The sequence below is a fragment of the Macaca fascicularis genome, chromosome 20 (genome assembly GCF_037993035.2).
Source record: "Macaca fascicularis isolate 582-1 chromosome 20, T2T-MFA8v1.1".
NCBI classification, from domain to species: domain Eukaryota; kingdom Metazoa; phylum Chordata; class Mammalia; order Primates; family Cercopithecidae; genus Macaca; species Macaca fascicularis.
The window spans coordinates 45,588,997-45,606,012 of NC_088394.1; the positions used below are offsets into that span (position 1 = coordinate 45,588,997).

At 52.6% G+C, this 17,016-nt stretch overlaps 1 protein-coding gene across 10 annotated transcripts in view; it reads right to left on the bottom strand.

Annotated features, from left to right (window-relative positions):
• Positions 1-17,016, bottom strand: part of ZNF423 (zinc finger protein 423) — a 364,477-nt gene that overhangs the window by 173,183 nt on the left and 174,278 nt on the right. The window lies entirely within an intron of this gene.

A 17,016-nucleotide genomic window follows, 5' to 3' on the forward strand; every position in this document is an offset into this window, starting at 1 on the left:
CTCCAGGGAAAACCCCGCTGCTCACCGAAAGGTGCCCCAACCAGAGCGAAAGGTGGTGTTAAAACGAACGAGCTAGGAGGGGCCAGGCAGCTTGAGCGAGATCAGGGGTGGCCCCTGGCTGCAGCCCCACGGTCCCTGCTCTTTTGTGCTCTGAACGCCCCTCATTGTGGGCACATTGTACTCCCAAGGCCTGCTTGCCTGTAAGTGCTGTAAAAAGCCAACTAACTGCGCAATTTTCTTCCCTTGGCTTCCCTCTGCTCAGCCTTGGTCAGGTTCTCAGCAGAGCTGGGCCTGGGGCTGGGGACTGGCCTGGCCGGGCAGGCCTGAGGTCCCCACTACCGCCATATTTGGAAATTCAACTCTCAACAGTGCATTGAGGCCTAAGGGGCGGCACTTCCAAATTGGTGGGACCCCAGGGTGGTGCCATCAAGAGCTTGGTGGATAGCAGCATTCAGTAAATATAGACGTCACCCACACATCCTTTCATTCATTCATTCATTCACCCATTTGGTTATTCACAGGATATCTCTGATGTGCCTACAACCCAGCAGGCACTTAGGTGGTGAGGGTAGGAGGGTGAGCCACACTGGCAGCTCTTGGCCTGCGGAGCTCACAGCCTAGCGAGAGGGACAACATTTGATCCTCTGTGTTTGCTAGGAGAAGTGTATGGGGCCTGGGGGGAGAACAGGGGCACGGTGAGGGTGCCAGAGCCCTCCTGGAAAAAGCAGGCTCTCCGTGGAGACCAGCAGGATGAAGAAGAATTCGCCAAGTGAAGGAAGCAAGGGGCAGAAATGAGCTCCACGCAGCAGGACCAGCAAGAGCAAAGGCCTGGAAGTGAGACTGAGGTCTCTGACAGGCTTCATAGAGCCTCCTCGGCTCCTCGCTCTCAGCCACAGTGGGTGGCCCAGCCCTGGCATCGCCGCCCCCCACCCCAGCTCACAGTCTCGGGGAGCTCCCCATCAGCACCTCTAGAGGCCAATCCCACAAAGCCATCATCCAGCTGTCTCTTTCCCAGCTGAAGTTCTAGTTAAAAATGTTTTCATATGTTTATTTTTAAGGGGGGATGGGAAGACAGAAGGGAGACCTGAAGGTCTTTTTCTTTTCAGAAAAAAAGAAAATTAATAAATAAATACAGCCTCAAGAAAAGGGCATGGAAAGGTCTCTGCATCTGTAACCACTGAACAAATTAAAATTAGCTCATTTAATCAGCTCCTAATGGCCTGGCTGTCCCGAGTGGGTCTCAGAACACAGCAAACTTCACAGCAGAAATGTGCAGGCCAATGTCAGTTTATCCTACAACAAAGGGATTTTCTAAATAGTGCGATCAAAACGCAGTGAAGGCCGGGGAGAGCTGGGGAGACGGAATGCGGCCCCCCAGATCCTGGCTGGCCCCCGCCTCCCAGCTTCGTCCCTTTGAACGGAATTGTTCTTTTGGCTTTTGTTCTAATTATCTAAACATGTGTGTAACTCTGTTCTACAAAGAGTGTTTTAACCAGCAGAGGCAGTAACTGTAGCCCCTACCATACGTTCCTGGGGCCCCGCTCCCAATCCTCATGCCTTTAATACCTCTCCATTCCCACCTGCCTTCAACAGAGGCGTAAACACACCTACGACACACAGTCACCTACACACGCCAGTTACATTCACAAAGAGTTACAAACACACACAGTTCTATATACACGATCACATATTACACCAGCTACATACACATAGTTATAAGTGAACAGTTACATACATGCACGGTTGCCTATTCTACACGCATAAAGTTACAGACACACAGTTCTATACACACAGTCACGTATAACACATTACATACGCATGGTTATATAGACTCAGTTGCATGCATGCATGCACAGACATACCCAGAGTTATATACACCACACACAAGTACATGTGCACACAATACACACAGCTCCTCCAGCTCCTGCCTAACAGCTGGAGATGGGGGAGGCTCAGCTCACCAGAGCCCCAGGGAGGGCCGCTGGGTGCACACCTGAGGCCCAGGCTGGTAGTAAGGACTCTTATTTCCCTGGAGTAGTTTCTCTCTGCAACTTGCCACCTGGGCTAAATCATTAGGGCAATGGAGGAGGGGAAACAAAAGGCCAGGGGAGGGGGGCTGGGACCCCAGAAAAAAAGGGCAAGGTGGGAAAGCACAATGCCGGGGGTAAGCACAAGCCCATGGCCCAGTGGGGAGGAAGGCGGCCAGCCCCATCACCGACTCCGTCACCAACACCGACCTCAAATTCTCTTCCCATGGCCTCTAAACCGGCCAGTCTGCAGCTCTGCCTTTAGGCCCAGAGCCGCCTTGGGTGCTCAGCCCACAGGGAAATAAGCCTGGAGTCAGCCAGATCTGGTTGAAATCCCAACTCCACCACTTACTAACTCTGAGCCTCCCCTTCCTCATCCAAAAAACAAGAAACAATAGTAGCCCCTATCTCAAGGGGCAGTCGTGCTGATTTCATTAGAGACGCCAGTAAAATGCCTAGTCCAGAACAAACTGGGTCAGTGTTTGCCACTCTGGCAACTGAAAGGTGTGGGCATGGAGGCCCGAGAGGAGACCATCAGACAGCGCGGGTCAGGGCACAGCCAGACAAGAGCTAGCCATTTGACTACTTTCAATTTCTTATTCAACCCTCATCCCCAGAGTGTGGAAGGGGAGAATTTTAAAACTGGATAAAAGAAATTACAGGGTAAAAAGAGGAACCAACTGGGATGGAGGGAAGCCTTCAGAAAACTTCTGGCCCAGAGTCAGACCGTATCTTCTGAAGACCTGCTCTACTGGTATTTACAGCAACACCCTGGGGTAAAAGCAATTGTTATCTCCATGTCACAGAAAAGGAAACCGAGGGCTGGGCACAGTGGCCCATGCCTATAATCCCAGCATTTTGGGAGGCTGAGGTAGGAGGACCCCTTGAGCCCAGGAGTTCAAAACCAACTTGGGCAGCATAGCAAGACCCTATCTTTACAAAAAAATTTAAAATAATTTAGCCAGGTGTGGTGGTACACACCTGTAGTCCCAGTTACTTGGGAGGCTAAGGCCAGGGGATCACTTGAGCCCAGGAACTTGAGGGGGCAGTGAGCTATGACTGTGCCACTGCACTGCAGCCTGGGCAACAGAGTGAGACCCTGTCTCAAAAATAATAATAAAGAAGAGGAGCATGAGGCTCAGGGAGGTGAGGAGGCTGGGCTGGCAGAGGCAGCGTGCAAACAGGCCTGTGTGGCTGCAAGCTGCATGCTAACGCCCAGCCCTGCTCCACCTTCCTTCCCGAGGCAACCTGTTCTCCCAACTGCAAACTTTCCTTAGCAGGACTCCGGCAGGTAGGAGAGCCTGAAGTTGGCTTCTGGCTCTGGGAACTTCAAGAGCCTCAGACCACCCAACCTAGACCCAGGAGTGTGGCCCTATTCCATGCAGTTCACCAAGTCCTCACGCCCCTATCCCCCACCCCCTCCCATGCTGAGCAGGAGGTGGGAAAGAACCTGTACACAGAGTCGTCACTGTAAAATGGGAAAACATTATACAGACTTGGAAACTGAGGCCCCGAAATGGCAGGGGTGGGAGGCTCAAGCTCCCACAACTCAGAGGCTGACTCTGCAAACCTTGAGTCCTCCCGGGATGGGACTCCTACCTTCCTTGCCCTGCACCTATTAGGTGAGCAGCATTGCTGAGACCCCAGGGAGTGCTCAGAAAAAGAACCTGGACACAGGCTCCATCCAAAAGGTCCCACTGAGCTAGTGGTAGCTGTCCTGGTCCTGTTTAGGGATCCTGTTTTCCACTTGATTGGTAGGGCCCAAACTGACTCCTGGAACACCTGGAGGTCAGCCAAGATACAGGGCAGGTGGCAGGAGGGTGAGAGCCACCTGAGGCAGCCTCAGTACAGGTAGTAGGACCTGGGGAAACAGCTCCCACTAACCCACTAATGCTGCAGACCCACAGCCTGCAGGCTCTCCCAGCCCCATCCCCAGTAAGCACCAGGCCCCCAGGAGGAAGGAGGGGTGGGCAGGAAGGTGAGCACATGGGCTTGTGTTTGAAATCTTGGCTCTGTCATCTATATGCTGTGTGACCTGGGGCAAGTGACCTCCCCTCTCTGAGCCGCAAACCTCAACTATAAAATGAAGATGGTAACAATGCATGACTCCTTCCTTGCTTGAGGACTGAAGGGAAGTTTCTAGCTCAGTGCCTGCTCCCCCTTCCCCAATGGTTAACCATTAGTAAGCACAGGAAGTGGGGAGGGGGGAGTGCAGCATGGTCTTAAATCCATCTCGACCAGGCACCGACAGCTCATGGCTGTAATCCCAGCACTTTGGGAGGCCCAGGCAGGCAGATCATCTGAGGTCAGGAGTTCAAGACCAGCCTGACCAACATAAAGAAACCCTGTCTGTACTAAAAATACAAAATTAGCCAGGTGTGGTGGTGCATGCCTGTAATCCCAGCTACTCAGGAGGCTGAGGTGGGAGAATCACTTGAACCTGGGAGGCAGAGGTTGCGGGGAGCCGAGATCGTTCCATTGCACTCCAGCCTGGGCAACAAGAGCGAAACTCCATTAAAAAAGAGAGGAGAGGGGAGAGGGGAGAGGAGAGAGGGAGAAAGAAATCCATCTTATCTCCTACATGGCGTCCCTAGAGGCCCAGGCCACCATCCCCAAGGAGCGGGATATGGGGCACCCTTCCTTCAGATGCAGCAGGACTGTCCCCTGCCTGCCATGGACTCCTCTCAGCCATTCTTGAGCTAAGCCCAGCAGGCAGCCTACAGGGCAGCCCAGAGGATGTAGCCAGGCCAGGTGGGGTGCAAACCTCATCCTTATGGGATCTGGGCCCACCAGGCAGGAGTTGGACCTAGAGACCCCTTGGAAAGCCCAAAACTTCACTCTCTTACCATCAGGATTCAGAAGAGAACCACAAGAAAAAACAGTTGGTGATATCTCCCCCCGCACCCCCTCACCGTCTATGTCACCCCTCACTGTCCAGGTCACCCCACACACAAAGCCCAGCTGGGCTAGGAAATCGGGCCCTAGTCAGGGCTCCTGCTTCCTTACTCCAGGGCCAGACAGCCCTACACAAGCTTCCCTTCTACTCCAAGCCTCAGTTTCCCCTCCTTGGCTCTGCTTACTTCACAGGGCTGCAATGAGGGTCAGAGGGGAATGATGGCTGTGGAGATGCTTTGTAAACTGTTGATTGCCATTGCCACACACGGGATTATTGAGGATAACCAAGATAGAAAGGGGAGGAGACGCCAAGGGCAAGCCAAATCTGTGCGTTCCCCTGCATCAGGGCAGTGGCCCCGCCACGAGAAGAGAGGAAAAAAGGCCAAGAAGACAAACTCAGGGAGGCTCACGCCAGGGCTGGACGCTCCCTCCAGGGGCCCAGAGTTGCAGGCAGCAGCTGCTGCAGTCCGGCAGTTCTGTTTGGTGACACTGGAAGGGGAAAGCAGACAGCACGGGTCTCTGGGATGTGACCACCTGGCTCGGCACCCAGCACACAGTAGGTGTCACCCACTAGTTGAGTTCTCCCAGCCACCAACCCTCAGACAACCTGTCTCTGCGAGAGATCAGTGCAGATGCCCACAGATGGAAGCCAGAGATAAATATGGCTCCTTGCAAAAGAAGCGGACTGCACCACATGTGCCCCAGCTCAGCAGGTTGGTCCCAAGGTCTCAGACCCCCTAGCGGCTGTGGCCATGTAAGGATGGGAGGGCGTGGTTTTCCCACTTCATGGGTCACCAGCGGCTGTCCCTACCTGCCCAACTCTGCCAGCAGCCAGGCTCAGCTAGATGCAGGCAGCCACCCTAGTGCCAAGGAATAGGCAGAGGATGAGTTGGGGCTGCATTCTAGTCCTGCCCACTTTTGCCCCCTGTGCCATCTGCATCAAGGGGACTCCTCTGTCAGGGACTCAGTTTCCCCACGTGCTCCGGCTCCCCTGCCCCATAAGCTGTGAAACCCAAGCGAAACAGCACGCTGCCTCATTCTCAGCCAACGTAGGCTACAATTAATCTGAAGCAGATTTTCTTAATTGCTGGGTTTTACAACCCAAACGCAGAGATAAACTACAGCTAGCTGACAACACCGGCTTGAGGCGAGACGTTTAAATCATCCTTTTTAAGCGTGTGGGCTCTTTAAAAAGCCAGTGTGATGGGAATGGAATTGTGCCTGCAGCCTAGAGCAGAGGCTACTTCCCTTAGGGAGTCAGGCCAGCAACGCCAGGGGACAAGCCTCTCTAAGGAGATGTCTTATTGGGGAGTAAAAGTAAATACATAAAAGAAGGGCAGTCCACCTGCAGCCCTCCTAATTGCCTTCCTTTGCAGGCAGCTGCAGTTCCACATGCCACAGCCCCTTCAGGTGTTTCAGCGCCAACAGGATTCCTGGGACTAGGAAGGCCCAGCTTCCCTCATTAGCTGTGCCTGGTCACCCAAGGGGCACAGAAGAAATGGTGTCAGCATGCACTTGACAGTGCCCTCCAACACAAGGATGACTGCCCCCTGGGAGAGGCAGTGAGGGTAAGGGATGATGTGTGAGGGGGGTACCCTCTGATCTGGTTCTTGCAGGGAGCTCGAGGCCTGGCAGCAGCCACGTCCAAACCAGAGACAAACCATGGGCCCCAGGTCCTATAGCCCACCCTAGGACCGAGCCCGGCCTTGATGGTTTCATGAGGTCCTGAGCAAAGCGTCCACCCGCTACAAGGTGTCCCACCTCCGGCCAAGAGGAATAGCATGGGTGTGCATGTGTGCGTGCACACGACTTCCAAGCAAACAAGCCTTCCCACCGCCACCCACCCCGCCCTGCATGGCCAAGAGTGGGAGGAAGAAAAGAGTAGGAAGAAATCTGGCAATGCTGCTCCGTGAGACGGGTCAGGTGATGGCTCCACCTAACGTCTGCTCAGCATTTATTCCAGGAGAGGTGCCCCACACATTTTATTTTATTTCATTTTATTTTATTTATTTTTTGAGGCGGAGTCTCGCTGTCGCCCAGGCTGGAGAGCGCTGGTGTGATCTCGGCTCACTAGCAACCTCCACCTCCTGGGTTCAAGAGATTCTCATGCCTCAGCCTCCCGAGTAGCTGAGATTACAGGCACACACCACCAGGCTCAGCTAATTTGTGTATTTTTAGTAGAGACGAGGTTTTGCCATGTTGCCCAGGCTGGTCTCGAACTCTTGAACTCAGGCAATCTGCCCGCCTCAGCCTCTCAAAGTGCTAGGACTACAGGCATGAGCCACTGCGCCCGGCCCACATCTTTTATTTGCCTGTCCACAGCTGCCTACCCCAAACCCAAACCATCAGCTATGCTCCCGAATTCAGACTTTTTCAGATTCTAGAAAGGTGAGACAGTGCATTTGCTGCATATTTGGGAACGCCCCAGAAGCAGTCAGCCACAGTGTTATGTCTGCAGCAAAACAGACAGGTATTCACCGATGTGAACGAAATAAAGACCATAAATAGCTTCACATCGGCTCAGGTCAAACTTGGCTGCCAAATACATTACAGAAAAAAAAAATTCAGGTTTCTGGCTTTCTGGAATTCAGAATTGTGAATAGGGGATTCTGGACCTGCACTGCCTCTTTAATCTTCCTGGTGACCCTGTGGGGCAGGTACTGTTGCTACTCCTGCTTCCCAGAGAGGAAAGCGAAGCACAAAGAAGTTAAGAAACAATTTCCCCATAGTCTGTGGAGCAGCAGGGTGGAAACCATGGCCGTCTGGCCTGGAGGGTCTGCACTCTCCATCCCCAGGGTGTCCCACAGTTGACCAAAGTACAGAGCTGCAGTTTAAAAGCCTCCTGAGGCCAGGCGGGGTGGTTCACGCCTGTAATTCCAGCACTTTGGGAGGCCGAGGAGGATGGATCACCTGAGGTCAGGAGTTCGAGACCAGCCTGGCCAACATGGCGAAACCTGTCTCTACTAAAAATACAAAAATTAGCCAGGCGTGGTGGCACGTACCTGTAATACCAGCTACTCACAAGGTTGAGGCAGGAAAAACACTTGAAACCCTGGGCGACAGAGCTTGCACTGAGTCGAGATCGTGTCACTATACTCCAGTCTGGGTGACAGAGTAAAACTCCATCTCAAAAAAGTTAAAAAATAAAATAAAAGCCTCCGGAAAAAGAGTGGAGCATCTGTAAATGTACCCAGAGTGTCTACAGCCTGTCACACGTGGTGTGATCTATGGGCCACCCTCCACCAGGAGGCACCCGCCTAGGAGTACACAGACCCTGGGTGGCATTCCCACACCTGCCCAGGGCCTTGCTGGAGCCCAGGAGCCCAAGGCGGGCTCCCACCAGCAGGTGAGGCTCATCACCCCGCCCTGGTACCAAGGTAATTACTCCCTACCTGACACTGTCTGCACAGTTCATTTTACCCACAACAAATATGCAAAACACAGCCCCAGGCCAGGAGAAACAGGCTGCAGGTAAATCCCATTTGACAGAGGCTGGGACTTCCAGGAGAACTCCCAGATGCCTTTGGGAGGAGTGGCGACCCCATCCCATCAAAATGACATTGGAGCCCCACCACCACCCTGGTCATCTCCAACTTCTCTTAATTCTTTCACCCACTGGGAAAGATTGTTGCATAGGCAAAATCCTGGCATTCCATTACCAAATAATTACATGATCATTTCATAGGCATTAAGACACTCCCACCAGTGCAAGCGGTGGTGTCCAGCGCTAACAGAGGCTGGCCTGGACTGCGGGTGCTTGTTAAGGAGAACTCCAGCGTTGAGGAAAACCTCCAGCTGCAGCTGCCTGCTCCCACACTGCCCTGATTCCTAATTAAAAATTAAAGCAGGCGTCTTTCCTCAGAAACACAATTAGCATCAGGCTGATGGTACACACATGTGCACACACAAACACATGGGCACATGTACGTATGCATGCACATGATTATGCAAGGCATGCAAACATGTATGTATGCATGTGCACACACTTGCACATGCACACAAACCCTTCTTCCCATGGGGGGCTACAAACTCCCATCTGGTCATCCATTCAGTCTACCCTGATGAGGATCCACCAAGCATTGCGCGCTCCACATGCCCCACAGGAAGAAACCCTCCTGAAGGGCCCTGCCTTCAGGAGCATGAGCTCTAGAGGAGGCTGAGAAAAGTGCACAAGGTAAGGCAGTCCATGGTGGGATCTTAAAAAGGTCCCTATCAAAGCCAGAGAGCTCAGCTCTGGTAGGGGGATCAGGGACACCCTGGGACATGAAGGCCTGGTGCTGGGTCTTAATTTATAGAAAAAAATATAAAAGGCCATGGAGCAGGTAGAGAAAATAGCCAGGGCAAAGGCAAGCAAAGGTAACTGGCACTCTGAGAGCGAAAATTATTCCAAGTGAAAGACAGGCAGATGGAAAATGAGTAAATGTAGATATCACAGGAGTTCTGGCATGGGTACTTTTTTTGAAATATATGAATTTAGCTGTGTGCTGAGCAAAAAGAGAAATATGTGCACAGGATCTGGGATAGGAATGAGTGTGAGATGCAAACAAAATTTTGCAGTCCAGTCCAACAGCTGATGTTCCAGTAACCTCTCCTAAAGCAAGTGTCACCGAGTGCCTAAGGGATTTGTGATGTGTTTGTGCAGAGCACACAGCGTGTTCTCAAATAGGGAGCAGCCCAGTTGGTAATCCTGGCCATGTGCATATGTGTGCTGCAGCCGATGTGTACACTGTGCGTCATCCCACTTTACAAGGGAGGACAGGGTGGCTCTGAGAGGTGATGTCGCTCTACTGGAAACAAAACCAGTCAGGGCCAGAGTCCACATCTGACCCCAGGCAGTGTGGCCCAGAGTCCACCCCCTGCACCACCAGACGGAACAGGGATGTGAACAAAGCTGTATTTCAGGGAAATAATCAGGCAGGGGTCCTCAAGGTGGGGTGGGACAAAGCGAAGGCACAGACCAAAGCCCAAGAGGCAGCCACGCAGTGCCATGCAGAGGGGCGGAACAGGGCTGCAGCCACGGGGATGCTCTGAGGCCTTGGAACAGACGGGAAGGCAGGGAAGAGGGCACCAGGGGACTCTGCAGTCTGAATGAGATTTTCTTCGGTGACTACAGCCTGTGAGCTCCCAGTGGCCAGTTTGTCTTAGAAAGGGACTGAGTCCCAGCCCTTCCCCTCCAATCAAGACCACCCCTGCTTCCTCTCATCTCACCCTTGGTGAGACAAAACTCCAGCACACCAAGATGTCCTGGGAAGTCCATCCTTCCCACCACCCAGGTAGACAGGGTGGCAGGCAGGCAACTGAACAGCTGCCCAGGGCAGAGCGGGAGGCCTGTGGAGTGTGGAATTCATCTGCTGTGAGATGATGCTATTTCTTCATGCAAAATAACCAGGGTTGGAAAGATAACACTGGAAACAAAGTCAACATTTCCGGATGGTCTGCTAACATGCTGTGTGACCCTGGAGACATCACTAAACCTCTCTGAGCCTCAGCTTCCTCTAGCTGTTGACTCACTCATGTACAGAGGACCCACTAAATGCCAGGTATAAGCTCTGTAGTTGGTGACCTCTGCAGTTGGTCAGTCCTGCATGGCTCATGGGTCTGAAGCCCACCCTGGATCATGCAGGAAAGGCACGTACCCACCCAGGTGCTGGAACCATTAACCTGGCCATCTTTGACTAGGAGGCTTGGGAATTGCAGCGTTCAGCCACTCCCAGAATCCCCTGCCTGCTGGGGTGATAACCAGTACTGGGGGTGACCTGCCCCACCCCTCCCTCCACGGTGCCCTCAGCCGGAATTGGGCACGTTAAAACTCAGACTCCGGGCTGCCACGGCCTCCACCACCACGCTGCACCGCCCCACCCCCCTCCAGCTGCCTGTGCGCCGGCTGCTGCTGCTGCTCATTTCCAGGCAAATGTTCTAGTTAATTAAAACACACCCAAGTGCTCACACGCACATGGAGCCAAGCTACAAAATCAGCTCTACCAAACAGCAGCTCCTCTGCTCCAGCCTGGGATCGATGCAGGCCAGGACAGGGGTTCCAAAGTTGATGTTACTGGCACCGAGGCTTTGCTCATAAGACCCTACGTGTATACACACCTGTACACAAATGTAAAAGCATATGAGTGCACCTACACATATGAGCCTGTGTGCACATGCAAGCCATATGCGCATGCACATGTGTGTGTTCTGAACACGTCCATGAGTGCTCCACACACAACACTGTGCAGAGGTGTGCAACATCCACGCACACACACACCTGCATACATATGCATGCACATGCTCACACAGGCATGCACACACCCCACAGTGCCTCCTTCTCCAGGAAGTCTTCTCCAGCTACTTGGGCCTTCCAGCTCAGAACATCAACTGTGGTTAGTAAATAAACACTTGCTGCACGAGGGAGAGAATGAATAAATAAATGAATCAGCTGATCAATGATACAGTGGGCAAACGGGAACAGCCCACAAGTACAATTCTGCGTCACCACAGATTGGATTTTCCAGAGACTGGAGGTGCAGCTCTGCCCGTGCACTTGTGCTGCAGAGCTCCACCAGGCACTGACTGAGATACACACACACGCACACGGGCATGTGGCTGGAAAATGCACATTCCCAGATCTGGACATTCATAACAACCAGGAACTGGCAAGGGAGGGCTGCAGCCAGCCAGGCTAGGAGACAGAAATCGGTCGCCTTTAATGGGACTTTAGTCCCAGAAGGGAAGGTGCCTGGCGGTCCACGAAGCTGCCTGACATTCTGGGACTAAATCGGACACATGGCCTTCACGCAGGCAGGTGACTCTAGGGAACAAAAACAGCCTGGAGTGGGTCAATCCTGCCCTAGCAAGCATGTCCAGTATGCTCCAGGTCCACCGAGACCACCTTGTAGGTGGCCACGTCTGCAGCCACAAACAATGGTGTTCCTTATGAGGACCTGACAGTCATATACAAGTGTCAACCACTTGACACCCTAGATGGGCATGGAAAGGATTTCTGTTCATGGAGATGGGGACAGCCACGCTGGGCACCTCAAACCACATCAAGTGAACAACTGACCTTCTAACTCATGCCACGAGGCTGGCAAAGCCATCTGCAAAGAGCAAAGGACGTGGGAAGGAGGGCTTAGAAAGGAGTGGGGATGATGGACTTAGGGGCCATGGGAGTGAGCCACTCAAAATGTGGCCCTGGATCAGCAACTCAGCATCACCTGAGAGCTTTTTAGAAACGTAGAATTTAGGCTGGGCCTGGTGGCTCACTCCTAGAATCCCAGCACTTTGGGAGGCCGAGGCGGGCGGATCACCTGAGGTCAGGAGCTCAAGATCAGCCTGGCCAACATGGTGAAACACCATCTCTACTAAAATACAGACATTACCCTGGCATGGTGGTGCGTGTCTGTAGTCCCAGCTACCAGGAGGCTGAGGCAGGAGATCTCTGGAACCCGAGAGGTGAAGCCTACAGTGAGTCATCATCACACCACTGAACTCCAGACTGGGCAACAGAGCGAGACTCCATCACAAAAAAAAAAAAAAAAAGAAAAGAAAGAAAGAAAGAAAAATAAAGAAAAGATAAGGAAAATGAAAGAGAAGGAAAAGAAAACAATAGAAAAGAAAAGGAAAAAGAATTTTGTTGCCAGGCACAGTAGTTCATGCCTGTAATCTCAGCACTTTGGGAGGCAGGAGGATTGCTTGAGCCCAGAACTTCAAGACCAGCATGGGCAATAAAGTGAAACCCTGTCTCTATAATTTTTTTTTAAAAAATTAGCTACTAGGGAGGCTGAGGTAGAAGGATCGCTTGAGCCCAGGAAGTAAAGGCTGCAGTGAGCCATGATCATACCACTGCCCTCCAGCCTGGGCAATAGAGCAAGACCCTGTCTCAAACAAAAAAAAAAAAAAAGAAAGAATAATTAGAAATGCAGAATTTCAGGTCCACCTGGACCTGCTGAATAAGAATTTGAATTTCATACATTCCATTAGTAATTGTGTTAAGAATGAAATTAAAACATGACATTTTTCTGGCCAGGCACAGTGGCTCACACCTGTAATCTCAACATTTTGGGAGGCCGAGGCAGGTGGATCATTTGAGGTCAAGAGTTCAAAACCAGCCCAGCCAACATGGTGAAACCCTGTTATCTTCTAAAAAGACAAACATTAGCTGGGCGTGGTGATGGGTGCCTGTAATCCCAGCTACTCGGGAGACTAAGGCACGAGAATCACTTGAGCTTGGGAGGCAGAGGTTGCAGTGGGCTGAGATTGCGCCACTGCACTCCAGCCTGGGTGACAGAGCAAGCCTCCATCTCAAAAATAAAATAAAATATTACATTTTATTTGAATGTACGTATTTTTTTTTAAAGCTACTATGTTGTTAGGACATAAATACTTAAGTTGTTTAGACAACTGTGAGGTTTTTATTGTTTTGTTTTGCTTAAGGGGCACCATTAAAAAGTTACCAATACTAAGGTGCCATGAGCCAGGAAAGTGGGGGCATCTGAGCTCTGTATCAGGCACGGTTTTGGGTGATGGCAAAACAGCAGAGAATATCACAAAGTCCCTGCCCTCATGGAGTTGACAGTCCAGTGGGGGAAGCAAAAGTAAACCAGTAAACAAGTGATTGGGCAAGATGTCAGGGAACTGTAATCGAATAAAAAAAATTAAGCAGGGCAAAGTACTGATTGCCACCTGCCATGTGTGAGACCCTGGCTTCCCATGCTCTCCTCCCTCTCCTCACCCCTGCATTGGGAACAACCTCCAGCTCGTAATTTGCACTGACAGACGTTGGGTATGGCTGCCTTTCGCTCGAAATTTTCAAAGATCCCACAGAGGTCCTGTAGGTTGGCTGTGGCACCCTGGGGTGCCGCAGCACACAGTTTGGGGAAACCAATCTCAACTATTTATTAAGTGAATGAATACGAATCATGAAGAGGATCTGACATGAGATACAGGAATCAATTCTCACTCCATACAAACGCTCAGAGACACCTTGGAGTGCTGGCTCACACCACCAGCCCTCACTGCCCGAGCCCATCAGGCTCTCTGGGCCTCAGTCACCCCAGTGGCATACAGGTCAGGAGCCCACAGCAATTCACAAACACACTCCTGGGCTCAAGGGATCCTCCCATCTCAGTCTCTCGAGTAGCTGGGACTACAGGTGTGTGCCACCATGCCAGGAAAACTGTTTTTGTTCTGTAAACACAGGGTCTCGCTATGTTGCCCAGGTTGGTCTTAAACCCCTGGGCTCAAGAAATTCTCCCACTAATGGCAGCAGCACCCAGTCTGGAGCGACCGCTGCAAAGACACCAGCTGCAGTCGGGGAGGCATGGCCAGGGCTGCGCCCTCCATGGAGCTGGTGGGAACCAGGAACAGGTGGGATCTCCGCCTCCTTCCAAGTTGGCAGGGTGGGAGCCAAACCCTCCCCAGCACAGCTGCAGCCACCTAGCTCTTGGGAGCCTGAGAAGCCCCCCTCTCCTGTCCCCACGGGCTTGGAAGTGCCTGCTCCTGCTGCCTGGCTTCTCCCTACTCCCTCTCCAATTTTGGGGCAAAGTTAAGGCCAAGCCCAGACACTGTCATGACCCAGCCAGATGTGCACACACTCAGGGCAGATGCTGACATGCCAGCCCCTTGCCACCTCAGCCCCCTCCAGACTTTGGGCACAGATGAGCATGGGAGGGACACTGAGAGGGGGCTGAGGGTGGCTCAGCGTGGGCCTGCAGGTGCCCCTTGGTGCAAACAATCTGGGTGCTGTGGATGACATGTGTCAGGAAGCAGACAGACTCCTGAGCAGCCAGGGGCAGGTCCCCAGTGAAACCCCACCTTCTAGCCAGAAATGGCCTGAAACCTAGGGTAGGGGATGTCAGTTCCAGGTGGAGTTCCAGCCCAGAGTGAGAACTTACGGTGCTGTTTCTGGGCCTACCTGTGACCACCCAAGGATCAATCAGTACGTCCTTCCTCCCTTCTGAAGCCCATTACCCCAGACTCAGCCAGACTCACAGAGATGTCAGAACTACCAGCTGCAGGAAGGAGCTACCCACTTCGGATCTTCTGACTGTTCGGGACAACCTGACTGTAGAAAGAAGCTGTGGGTCTCCTCTCAGCTGAGAGCTGGACACAAGTTGGTATGACCTGTCTGTGGAAAGAAGCTATCCACTACAGTCTCCTCTCAGCTGAGAACTAGACACTCATGGGGATGACCTGCCTGAGGCAAGGAGCTACCCACTGCAGTCTCCTCTCCACTGACAGCTGGACCTGCCTGCAGAAAGAAGCTACCCACTGCGAGTCTCGTCTCAGCTGAGAGCTGGGCACTTGTCGGGCGACCTGCCTGTGGGAGGGAGCTGCCCACCTGAGGTCTCCTGAGAGGTGTTCTATCACTCAATGAAGCTCCTCTCCACCTTGCTCACTCTCCAGTTGTCTGAATACCTCATTCTTCCTGGACACGGGACAAGAACTTGGTACATGCTGAAGGGTGGGACGGAAAGAGCTGTGACACAAACAGGATGGAAAAACACTCCCTGCTCACCATGTTGCAGGCAATGAGGACAGAAGAGCTGCAGCCCTTCGGGGATCCCAGACCTAGAGGCTCCCCAAGCCAGGGCTGTGACACCCTCCTTGGGGCTCTGTGGTTCCTGGCATCTCCAAGCTTCCAGACACTACTGCATTCCCCAGCACCCGCAGTGGAAGCCACTTGCAGTACACCTGGTCCAGCCGCAGTCTCACATGGAACCAGCACCTGTGCCAGCACATGGAGCTGCCTGCCCCACCACAGCAGCCAGCATGCCTGGCTGTGTGAAGTGGCCAGACCCCACGCTCACTTGCCTCACCACTCCGCACCTGGATCACCCTTGGCAGGTATGGGATCCAGGCTGGTAGTACGAGCCAAGCACAGTCTGCCAGGCCAAGGGTGCAGAACGAGCCCAGCAGGCATGAGCAATATACTCAGGCAGAAGGCGCTGCCGGCCACGGAGGTTTCTGGCTGGTGAAGCAACACCCCAAGGATCCTGTGATACCACCTTAGGCTCCCAAAGTGCTAGAATCACAGGTGTGAGCCACCATGAACAGCCAAGGGTAAATTTTCTAAGAAATGTCGGTGTCCAAACAGGGCCCCTCAGCTCTACACACCTTAGAGTTGGAGCAGCAGGCCTCTCCAGCTAGGAGACCAACAGGCTTGCCCAAACTCGAGGGTCCGGGGTTCCCACTTCTGGTGAACAAAGCGGAAAGCACTATGTGGCAGACTCAGTACAAATCCCAATAGGAAAGGAAGCGAAAAGTGAAGGGTGGATTTCGGGAAAACCAACTGAACACCAAGGTATCTTTTATCCTGAGCCATGACCGCAGCTGCTCTAGTTTGGGGAAAATAAAATCCAACAACATCCAGACTACACAGTTCCCGTGTCTAAATAACAAAATGAAACATGGGTTCTCTTTTGGCAGCTTTCTTCCCCGTCAGCAGAACTTTGGTAACTGAGTGCTTGTGGGGGCTTACAGAGAGGGGAGAAAAACTCTCATGTACTAATGCTGCCAAGTTCACATCAGCGACAGGCTTTATAAAGCAAATGGGGCGGATGTACAAACCTTGGTGCTGGAAGGATGGAATGGGAGATTAAATGACAGGGTGTGTGCAGCAAAGTAGAGACTAATGAGACCTCAGGCCGGATCGTTTCACCGCGATGTCAGGGACTTCAAAGAGATGGCTCCCAGGCCTGGCCTGCCAGCAAGGGTGGCCCACGGGTGTGCCCACCCCCACAGCCTCGGCCACTCCCCTAGGTGCCCACGGGTTCCTGGAGGTTGCAGGGATCTAAATGCTGGCTGCCTGGCCTTTCATATTATAATTTTCTTTTTCTTTTTCTTTTTAAGACAGGGACTTGCTCTGTTACCCAAGCTGGAGTGCAGTGGCGCAATCACGGTTCACTGCAGCCTCCACCTCCCAGGCCCAAGAGATCCTCTCACCTCAGCCTCCCAAGTAGCTGGGACTACAGGCATGCACTGCCATGCCCAACATTATGATTTTCAAGCATCAGAATTCTTTCTGTACCTAACAAGCTCCCACCCCTCACAGACTCCATCTCTATTTTTCTCCCCTTTTGCTCTCTGCCTCCCCTCATCCCTC